This window comes from Microcebus murinus, chromosome 1 (genome assembly GCF_040939455.1).
Source record: "Microcebus murinus isolate Inina chromosome 1, M.murinus_Inina_mat1.0, whole genome shotgun sequence".
Taxonomy (NCBI): Eukaryota; Metazoa; Chordata; class Mammalia; order Primates; family Cheirogaleidae; genus Microcebus; species Microcebus murinus.
The window spans coordinates 165,180,591-165,182,101 of NC_134104.1; the positions used below are offsets into that span (position 1 = coordinate 165,180,591).

Sequence of the window (1,511 nt, forward strand, 5' to 3'; positions counted from 1 at the left end):
GTGGCTCACGCCTGTAATCCTAGCTCTTGGGAGGCCGAGGCGGGCGGATTGCTCAAGGTCAGGAGTTCAAAACCAGCCTGAGCAAGAGCGAGACCCCGTCTCTACTATAAATAGAAAGAAATTAATTGGCCAACTGATATATATATAAAAAATTAGCGGGGCATGGTGGCGCATGCCTGCAGTCCCAGCTACCCGGGAGGCTGAGGCAGAAGGATCACTCGAGCCCAGGAGTTTGAAGTTGCTGTGAGCTAGGCTGACGCCACGGCACTCACTCTAGCCTGGGCAACAAACCGAGACTCTGTCTCAAAAAAAAAAAAAAAAAAATGAATCCGAAGAGAAAAGTAAAAGGAGGCCTGTGGAGCAGGTCTGGGTGTGACTCCGGATCCCCGAACATCAGGTGCCACCACCAAAGATTCCTACGTGTAGCCCATAGAACCCCAAAAGCAACGGGAGGAGTTCTGGTCACATACTCCCTCAAAATGACATCCTGGCCTTCTTCTGGAACTCCCTCCCCTCTCAGACTCTCAAGGTTTCCTCCAGCGTGTCGGCTCCCACAGAGCAGACCTTTGGTCTGAGACCTGACAGTCCAGAAGCCACGCATGCTGCCGCGTGGCGGCGGTGTCACGGCTCGGGACAAGAGGAGGCCCCACGGTGCGGGCTGGGGCGCCAGGCACCGCGGCGGGCGCTGAGGGTGGGGGTCACCCCCACCCCGGGCCGCCCCCGCACTCCCAGAAACGCGACAGAACCAGAGGCAAAAAAAAAAAGAAGAAGCCTACGGCACCCGGTATTCCCGGGCGGTCTCCCATCCAAGTTCTAACCAGGCCCGACCCTGCTTAGCTTCCGAGACCAGACGGGATCGGGCGCGTTCGGGGTGGTGTGGCCGTGGACGGCGGAGGGCGCCCCTGCCCCGCTCAAGAAGCCGAGCCTCTCTGCGCTTCCCCGCCGCCTCCTCCCGCCCCAGGCCCCGCGCCGGGTCGGGCCTGTTGAGTTCGCCGGCCGGGTCCCGCGGGCTCCGAGGGACGGGGGTGACGGGCGGGGCGGGCAGGGAGCGGCGGGCCGGGGTTGGGGGCTGTCTCTGTATACACACACACTCACACTCACACGCACTCACTCACTCACACTCACACAAGATGCGCCTCCACGGCTGGACCCGCCAAGGTGGAGCCCTTCCAGCCCCCCTCCTCTCCTCGCCTGGCCTCCTTCACCTCCCCGCCCCCCACCCCCAGCGCGCCGGGGCCGCTGACTGCGCACGGGCGGGAGGGGCGGGGCGCTCGCCCTTTGACCCCAGCCAGGGGCGGCCCTCCCCCACAACCCCTTTCAGCTGCGCCCCCCACCCTGTGGCCCGGCGGCCGCCTATTCCCCCGGGCCAGGGCTGGGGCACAGCGCACGGGGGAGGGGAGCCAGTGTATGGGGCGTCTCTCTCTCTCTCTCGGGATGTGTCCCATGGGTGGGGTGGGGTGGCGTGGTTTGTGGGGCGCTGAAGAAATCAGTCCCCTCCATCTCCTCCCTCT

The 1,511-nt window shown here is 64.1% G+C and overlaps 1 pseudogene; it reads right to left on the reverse strand.

Annotated features, from left to right (window-relative positions):
- Window positions 1-769: 769 nt before the first annotated feature.
- On the reverse strand, window positions 770-888 carry LOC142875091 (uncharacterized; annotated as a pseudogene).
- Between the last annotated feature and the right edge of the window lie 623 nt (window positions 889-1,511).